The sequence below is a fragment of the Pteronotus mesoamericanus genome, unplaced genomic scaffold, assembly GCF_021234165.1.
Source record: "Pteronotus mesoamericanus isolate MK-2021 breed Mesoamerican mustached bat unplaced genomic scaffold, CSHL_Meso_final contig_347, whole genome shotgun sequence".
In the NCBI taxonomy this organism is placed as follows: Eukaryota; Metazoa; Chordata; class Mammalia; order Chiroptera; family Mormoopidae; genus Pteronotus; species Pteronotus mesoamericanus.
In genome coordinates this window covers 12,079,515-12,087,945 of record NW_026555137.1, presented here as the reverse complement: position 1 = coordinate 12,087,945, position 8,431 = coordinate 12,079,515, and the positions used below count along the sequence as shown (strand labels likewise).

The following is an 8,431-nucleotide window of genomic DNA, read 5'->3' as shown; positions in this document are numbered from 1 at the left end:
TACTCTATGGTCGTCCTCCCTCTGCGCTTCCTCTCTAGCCGCTCGCGCTCTATGCTCCACGGTCGCCGGCCTCCCAGGCGGGAGGGGTGCGCAGAGGGAGGCGGGACGAGAAGGCAGAGGTGTCTCCTTTACCCGAGCGGCGGGAGACCCGAGCAAGATCTGTGACAGCTCGTCGGCCGCCATGTCAGCGAGTAGGGCTGCAGATAGCCCCAGCGCCCGGCGGTAGCCCTCCTTTCGCCTCCAGTTCCCAGGTGAGCAGAGGGAGAGCGGGATGCAGGGAACCGACTGGCTTACGGCCGGGGTGCAAAGCCTTTTGGAACCCCTCGCTCCTCCCCTTGAGCTTTCCTCCAGCTGCGCCGCCCCTGCCCTCTGGGTGAGGTGTAGCCCCGTTTCCCCACCTCCGCCCCCTCTCGGCTCCCTTGTTTTCTTCTCTCGGCTGTGTGGTCTGTTCCCGAGCATCGCGCCAATTTCTCTCTCCCTAGAGGACGAGCCCAGAAGTCGTTCCTCCCCAGGCTCCCCCAGGAGCCTGCAGCTTTCCCCCGTGCCTGGGTTCCTTCGATCCTGCAGCCCACAGCCGGGCTGGCTCTCCACCCTGGCGCACGGTTTCTGGTTTCCTACGTACCTGTTCCCCCTCCCAGCACTTTGGTTGTCAAGAACCACCTGGTGTCTCCCCTCCCTTTCTCCCTCTGGGTCAGTATTTCCTTAATTTTTAATTTGCGTGTTGAAAAGATTTAAAGTTAAGACTGGAAAAAAAATGACATTTAAAAGCTTAAAATTCCTTTCTAAGCTTGAAAAGATTAAGACCTTAGGATGCTTATTTTGTTCCCTGTGTAAACTTAGTCAAACATATTATACTGTGGAATGCAATTTAAAAGACCAGTTCCAAACACTAAAAATAGGATGCTCTAATGGAAAATTTGGCAGTCTTTTTACCCACTGGGTAATGTTAGAGGACTCAGTTCTTTGCAAGTGATTTCAGTGTTTAAGGATTATACTCAGAGCTTTACCCATTACCCTTTCCACCAAGGAAGGAAGTGCAGCCAAGCTACTCCCTATTTTAAAATATGTGCAATCCTTTCTGCTTACTGTTTTGGGAGTCTAATTGAGCTTGGAATTTAAATGCACAAGGAAAAGGTATTTGAGGAATGTATCGTGTAGCTAATAGAAGTCTGAAGATTATACTCAGCTGATAAATACCAGATGGATAAATAATTGACAGTCAACTATGACCTTTTTTGGACTATAAATGTGTCAGAACACCAGGGGAAGTATCTAACCAACTGTTGTGGAAGCCCTGCGGACTCATTGATCTTAATTTCCTTAATATTGTTTTTAGGGGCAGTATCCCCACTGATAATTCTCTAGTAGTAACTTTTGCATCCTCTGAATACCTGAGTACCATTCTTTACTGGACTGTCTCCTCTCTCGCTCCTTAAAAAGTATTTTCATTGATTTTTTTCATAGAAAAATCAGAAACACGTTGATTTCCCCCCGCCCCCACCCAGATCCATGGAGGCCTAAATATTTTTAGATCAAAGCAGAATGATGTCTTCTGATAGAGGAAGATTTACTCATAGAACTGTATTGTTGGATTTCTCACTTTAAAAAAATACTTTAAAATATGCTTTTTTCCTTCATTTAACAATAATCGTGCCTTGCATAAACCTCATTGGCTATAATACTGCCACGGCACAAAGCTTAAAATAATGCTTTTTTATTTCATAATGTTTTTGAACCAAAAGTAGTCTGCTCAGCCCTGGAGAAACTGATGTAGTTATTTTCTTTTGGTTTTGGAAAAGAGAATTAGGTTATGATCATTATTTCTGTGTTTACAGTGCTAATAATGTGTTTGTGGTTGAAGGTGTTTGAATAATAAAGAATCTTAAGCATATTGTTTCTGAGGCCTCAGGTCCTGGAAATGAAAAAAAAAATGTCCTTTTTACTTTAAAGATGAACCCTTATAATCAGCTTTTAGACCTACTCTATTAGAAAAACTTGGTTTGTATAAAAACATCTTAACTTTCTTAAGAGGTGTGGTTTCTTACATCCTGTGCTATTTTTGCTTTTTCAAGGTAATCTTTCTTTCAAATGGTGGCAGGGCTAAATGGTCCTGCTGATTATTTTTTCACTTTTCTTAAGTTATTTTTATTACTATCTCAACGTAATTGGTAGAGAAGGGTAAATACTGCTTTTTCTTCTGGCTTTTAAATGGCAATTGTATGTAATTGCGAAATGCCAGATGATAGTTCTTCTTTGCTGTCATGATAGAAAGCCACACAAGCAAGTTAAAGGGTTCTAGTCACATTTACAGGAAAAGAAAAACAAAAAAAGGTGGAATTAATTTTTACTAATTATTTTATTTAATCCTATGTATCATTTTAATATGAAATCAATTTTAAAAGTTAATAATGAGATAATTTTACATTCTTTCAAACTAGATCTATGAAATCTGCTGTATATTTTAACTTACAGTATATCTGAATTCAGACTAGCCACTTTTCAAGTACTCAGCAGCTACATGCCATTAATGACTCGGGCCTCACTGGACAGCAAATATCTCTAGGATTACTGTGGGATTCTTAAGATGTCTTGCCCTAAGAGTCTGGAGTAAATTCTGTGGGGTAAAATTTAATATCCTTTTCCTAAAGTGCTGCCATATTCAATCTGAAAAGTTCTATACAGGAAGAAGGTTCCAAGAAGTCTCCTCCTCTTGGTGTTGACTTTGTTAACAAAGGAGGAAAAACAGGTGTCAAGTGGATCATAAGATGATGGCTCACTCACTCATTTCCTGGGGTGTCATTGTTACATTCATTTACATCTAGATGTCAACAATGTTTCGAGGCCTTTGGGCATTGTATCCATCAGTATTAAGTAGAAGGTAAGGACCTACAGGAAGACTGAACTTTATTGTAAACAGGTGGAGTACCTGCTGTTGTAAACTCATTTTCTGAATCAAGTTCAAGTATGGCTGAGAGTTTTATAAATGTGCCTCTCTATATGATGGTGTTTCTCATCAAAGGAAAGAAAATCTTGAGCAAAATTTAAGAAGGAAGAGGATATGGCTTTTGGCTGTAAAACTCTGGGCCCCTGAGTAGTAGCAAAAGAGTTATATGTGTGTGGTGGTTTAAGGCAATTTTAAAAGGAAAGATGGCAGTTTTTATAGAAAGCTACTGACATACTGGCAAGATAAGTGCATTAAGTTGTTTTTGCACCAGAGGTGGTGGTTTGCATGGAAACTTCTTCTTTTCAGAGCTCTTAGAACTGAAGGGCACCCCGGTTGGAAGGGTGGCCCTGCTGCTAACTGACCTCAGTGGGGATCAGCAGGGACCAGTTCTGGTTCTTATTTTGACCTCTGTACTCTAACCAACTTCCCTAAACATTACTTTAGCTGCACTATTTTACATCTACATTTAATGTCAAATTTCACCTGAAGGCCTAATTAGTATTCAGTGTAATTGAATACTAATTCAATTAGTATTAGAAAAAACTTAGAATAGAAAAAAACATCCCCCCTCCCCAACCTTTGTGGTATAAAGAAATCTTAAACTACCTCAGTAAACTGACTTCCTCTGCACAATGTAGTCGTTATAGACCTGGCACAGTGTTGGCAGTGTGTGGAGCATTAAAGGATCGATGACAGAATTGGGGAGGTGGGTACTCACTAAGTGTTTCTTGTTCCATGAGAGATACGTGCATGCTATATTGGCTAACAGAGTGTTTTTACTGGTATTTAAATCCAAATAGCTATCCGTTGACAACCTTTTAGCTGGATACAAAAGAGAGCAAGTTGGTTTTTTCCTCTAAGTTAGTCTTAGCAATCTTTTCAGTTAGTTGAGGAAGAAAAATTGATAGTCTGGCAATTTTCAACTAAAAATAAAAAAACTCTGATACAATTTCAGTGGCCTCTACAGGGGTGCTGTTTTTATTGAGAAATTAAACACTCGACATGTCTGCGTCTTGATGCTGTTACGAAGCATTCTTTCCAGTCTGGGCCCCCCAGGATTCACATGAATACAGGCTTCGTTTAACCAGGGACCGTGTTCGTTTTTGATGCATTTGAAATAATCCATTTATAATATTCTTTAAAAAAAATACATCATTAGTCCATTATACCTCCGTAAATAAAAATCATGTGTGAAAAAGAAAGATCATTTAAAAATTCTGGTTCTTATAATAACTTGAGATTTCTTAAATTGCTTTGTCACAGTTTTGCGATTCTGCTCTTTAACAAATTCAGAGATGGAAACTTTCTGTCATTGTATCAGTCGTCCCAGTCCTCCCTTTGGACTTCCTGGTTTCCATCATCGTTAGCCGTATAGAAAGGAAACTGTGTGCGTGTCTATCAGAATACTGACAAATCGCGGTTGTTTTTCCCTTTTAACTTCCCTTTTGGAAAGAACTCTAAAATCAGTAAGTGACAGAGGTAGTCACCTTTGTGGACGTTTGGGCATTGACATTTTAATTGACAGTGCCTAGGAGATTTCAGGAATGGACAATATTTTGTAATTGTCATATTTATTAAATTCTCTTATGAGAATGCTTAGCCCGTTTTTCCTGGAAAAGTAATACCAGATTAAATAATTACTTTTTTTTCTACGTGAGCCGCATTTTGAAAACCCAATGAATTAGGTGGCCTTGGTTTCATAATTGGACTGAAGGTAAAAACATTTTTAAATAATTTTTATATTATCGATTTTAAAATAATTTATTTAAAAATACGTGGACTTGATCGTAAGGTGAGGACTGCTGTTCCTGCATATTTGAGAGCATGTCACTTATATATGTGAAAATGTATGTAATCTACTGAAGCCGAGCAGAGTTATTTTTTTACCTTATGGAGCACCAAAGATTACCTTAGATTTTTGTTCATGTGTGGAGAATGAAAACTTTTTATTTGAATCAGGTCTTAGAAGGATTCATACCAAGTAAATGACATGATTTCTTTCCTCAAGGTCCATTAAGATGAAAAGAGGAATGAAAGTTGGTAGAAACTATGCTAATCAGAAAATTAGGAAATTTAGTTTCCTGGAAAAGACTTCGTTTCTACCCATTTGTGACTTCTCAATCCAAATTCCGTCTTCGGGCTTTGTTTTTTTCCAACAATTTACAAATAATCACTAGGTGCCTATGTTCCAACAGTTTTTTACAATTTTGTGGTGGAGATTTTTGCCACACCAATTAGAGTTATATCTCTAGCATTGGATAACTACTGTAAACAGCCAAAGTGAGAAGCCATATTGTGTGACTTTCTTAATCATATTGTAAATGTTTTGTGACTAAAGAGAGACAAAGATGGTCTTAACATTTGAACTTTAGTTTCAAAATTGATCTGCTAGGTCGTATATCCACCAAAGCTCGTATCGTCACCAGCCAGAGAAACATCTATCTCAAACTCCCCTAAAATTTTTTTAAGTATTTCATTCAGGGGGTAATTCTTATTGTATCAAGGGTCTCTTGGGTAATTACAAAGTTGTGAATTTTGATGCCTTACAGGCTTTTTGTACTTTCTCCATTATATGTTTGGGGGAGACCTAGGGATTCCCTAGTGAACCCAGCAGGGCTTTGCCCGTTGTGTATATGGCCTGCCTTCCCTGAAAGCCTCTTAAGAGTATACCTACATGTGCAAAAAACTGATGAACAGAAGTTCTTCTCCGGGAACAGTTAACTAGGCTGAGGAAACAGGTATTCCAAGAACATCTGTCCTATATTGATTGGGTTGCTCAAAAATCCATTATGTTTTTTTGGTTTTGTTTTTGTAAGATGCCTCTAGTAGTACTTTGTTTTCTTTAACTTCACCTGAAATAATTTTTTTAGGTTGTTATTGTGGCAGCTGTCATATCAGCGTGCATTTAAAAAAACTTATCAAAATTGGTGAATTTTCATGTAGCCATTTTAATATTGAAGATGGAAGAAAATACACAATACTTCTGGCATATTATGCTGGATTATTTCAATAAAGGTAAATAGGCAACTGAAACGCAAAAAGAAAAGATTTGTGCAGTGTATGGAGAAGGTGCTGTGACTGATGGGACGCGTCAAAAGTGGCTTGCAAAGTTTCATACTGGAGATGTCTGGCTGTAGGATGCTCCGTGGGTCAGGTAGACCAGCTGAAGTTATTAAAATCTATCAAATTGAGACATTAATTGAAAACAATTAGCGTTATATATACTACATGGGAGATAGCTGACATACTCAAAATATCCAAATGAACAGTTATTGGTGAAAATGAAAAATGCGTCTCTTACTTTACAGAAAAAACCAAATGGACTTTTTGGCCATCCCAATAACTAAAGCTTCCATGTTCTCGTATAATACTTTGTATAAAACTGCATATTTTGTATAGCCTCTGCTGGAGTTTCCATTTGCTCTAGCTCCACAATTATGAGAACGGGCATCCAGACTACCCTATAGCTTATTCTCCATTCACCTAACCTTTCTGGTTTGTTTGGTTTTTTTCTTCTTCTGTCATCCACGGAAAGCTAAAAAGTCAGAACAGGTCATGGTTTATCATAAGCTTGAAGGAGGTGCAGGAGTACAAATCTTATCCCTTCCCTCTTTCCTTCCTCTTCTATTGCAAAAGTAGTCATGCTTCAAAGAGAAAAAAAAGTGAATAAATTTTAACTTGAGGAAAACATGGTTATTGCAGAATGACTATTTTTGGTACGATGAAAATCGAACAAAACTTTAATTTAGAACCCAGAATCTATTGAATCTCTCTCATGCTGCTTATGACGTCTGACGGATTTGCCAAGAAAGCAGCTCCGAGTGCAAGGAAACTGTGCACATACTGGGCTGCTCTCTGCTGTATTTAATAGCATCTCTTCTTCTTGTGTATGTTTTCTTAGGGAATCTCTGCCACTGAAATAAAACTCCTTTTGGGGGAATTGGGTTCTACCAGCAGTCTTCCAACGCATTAGAAGTTACCCTTCTCTGGGACAACTTTTCTTTTTCTATAGGTTTATCTTTTCCTTAGAATTTCTAAGTCAGCATTAACATGCCCTCTCTGGAATATTTTTCTTTTTCCCAAACCCCATCAAAATACATCTCTAGAATGACTTAAGTACAAAAAGGGTGTATTTATTTGTACACCTTCTGCCTTCCTGTCTTTCTGTTAACTTTGTGTGCTAGAGATACGAATCTGTCACCGTTATATCAACTATCAGGATAAGAATTGATGCCATAAATATTTAGATTTTTTATTGTAGGAATGGAAAACAGCAAGCTATTTGACAAGAATAAAAGATAACTTCTTGGGAATCTTCAGAGTTTTTAACTGGGTGTTGGAAAATAAGCTGTAAGGGATCTGTACGCCCCCTGAAATAACAGTTATAACCTAGCGGTAGTATCTGTGTGTTATTCTGAGGAGGAAATTCCTGGCTTTCATCAGACTCTTCAGAAACCCTCCCTCCCCCAAGAAAAGATAGAAACCACTGGAATGGATTTAGTTATAACTCTCTATCTCTTATTAATAGCTCTAGTTTTCTAAAGATCCCTTTAGATAAGCTTCATTTTAGTAGGTGTTTACTTAAAGATAGTTTAACAAATGTTTGCTAAGAAAGGGCATTTTGATTCTTTAAGAAAAAAAAATCTTCCTCAAATATCTTACCCTGTATTTTTCACATGTTTAGCAATTACTCTTTACACTTTTTCAGTACCTGATAGGATACTTTGGTGGGTTCTGGTTTTGTTTTTGTTTTTGTTTTTATCATTTGCTTGCCCTTTGTGCATGTTACAGGTAGATAATTCTTATGGTTGAATTTTTCCTGGAACTCCAAAGAGTTGTTCACGTGGAAGTGAAGGAGACCTATGTTTTATAAGGATGCCTTACCCAGCGAGAGAAGTGAGTCCATAGGTTGATTTGATGGACGAGAGAAGTGAGTCCATAGGTTGATCAGATGGACGTGCTCCCTGATGAAGTGGAGGAGGGTGAGAAAGTAGGTGTGGGCAGAAGGACTACCCTTGCACAGCAGATAGTGGGGACATTCTTCTACTGAAATAAGAAGAGGGAGCTACTGGTTTCCCACTACCACGTGCTAGCCTCTGCTCACCTGCGGTGCAGGAGAGGCTGCTGAGCTGGAGGCAGGGAGGGGACTGGAAGCCAGGGCTAAAGGGCCTGTGTAGCTTTGGAGGCTGTGGTCCTGTGGTCCGCGGAGGTCCGTGAGGGGACGTCTGCCCAGCACTGAGGACCCACCTGAGATGGCGGAGATGGCTTGTATAGAGTTACCAGTCTGCGGGGTTGTGATTTTCTTCAGCTGTAGGTAGCATTTGGGGTGTAAGGGCAGAGAAAGTGGTTAGGTTGATCGGTTCCGTGGTTTTATAGGTGGGTGCAGTAGGAGTAAAAGAGGACTAAGGAAGTAGCTAGAGATGATACATAGATTCAGAGCTAGATAGGAAAGAAAGTAATGCCAGGAGGAGGCTGCCTAATGGGGTG

The 8,431-nt window shown here is 39.3% G+C and overlaps 1 protein-coding gene across 1 annotated transcript in view; it reads left to right on the top strand.

Annotated features, from left to right (window-relative positions):
• The first annotated feature begins 49 nt into the window (after window positions 1–49).
• Window positions 50–8,431, top strand: part of CNST (consortin, connexin sorting protein) — a 62,763-nt gene continuing 54,381 nt past the window's right edge. Inside the window, exon 1 of the mRNA XM_054576678.1 lies at window positions 50–251. The gene's annotated coding sequence lies outside the window, so the exon portion shown is untranslated. The remainder of the gene's footprint in view (window positions 252–8,431) is intronic.